Source organism: Penaeus monodon, chromosome 20, assembly GCF_015228065.2.
Source record: "Penaeus monodon isolate SGIC_2016 chromosome 20, NSTDA_Pmon_1, whole genome shotgun sequence".
In the NCBI taxonomy this organism is placed as follows: domain Eukaryota; kingdom Metazoa; phylum Arthropoda; class Malacostraca; order Decapoda; family Penaeidae; genus Penaeus; species Penaeus monodon.
Genome location: NC_051405.1, coordinates 19,025,773 through 19,026,451, shown reverse-complemented (window position 1 = coordinate 19,026,451; position 679 = coordinate 19,025,773).

Below are 679 nucleotides of genomic sequence, written 5' to 3'. Positions count from 1 at the left end.
TTTTTTATAGTAAAAATTGAAAACGATTATTTTTATCAGTTTATTTTTTACGGAGTAAGCTAGAGGGGAATTTGATTGTATTGATATTTAATTTGGTGTAACACGGTTGAAAAGGGGAAAAATTTGCAAGAGGTGAATTCCCACAAGATAAAAGGGAAAATGGAAGACAAAGAAATCTCAGGCTGATAGTATTTGTATTTTCAGTTTCTTGGATAAAACAAACTCAAAGGGGAAAGGGGCAAAGAATTTTCAGTATTTTGAAAAAGGGCTTTTTTTTTTTTGTTCACCTTTTTTTATTAGGTCTTGTAATACCCTCCCCAAACAAGCTTTTTAATTTATTACATTATTAATCGGGAAGATAGATATTGCAGAAATTAAAATGAGTTTGATATATGCGGGCCATTGATATTTTCTTTTAGTTATATTGGTTTTTGCAATCTGCTCTTACAAAAACCTAGTCATTATATATTCATTAATTTTCAAAAAAACATGCATAAACACACACGTGCACTACACATCCATATCCTATCCCCATATCTGTTTTTGGGCCACATGCAAATTTTCTTTCAAATAGGAAGAGCTTAAAGACCACCCAGATTTGTTTGTTAAATGGGGAAAACCATCAATTCACCACCCCCTAAAGCCACTGCAACTTGACAAAGTGAAAAGTATATATATC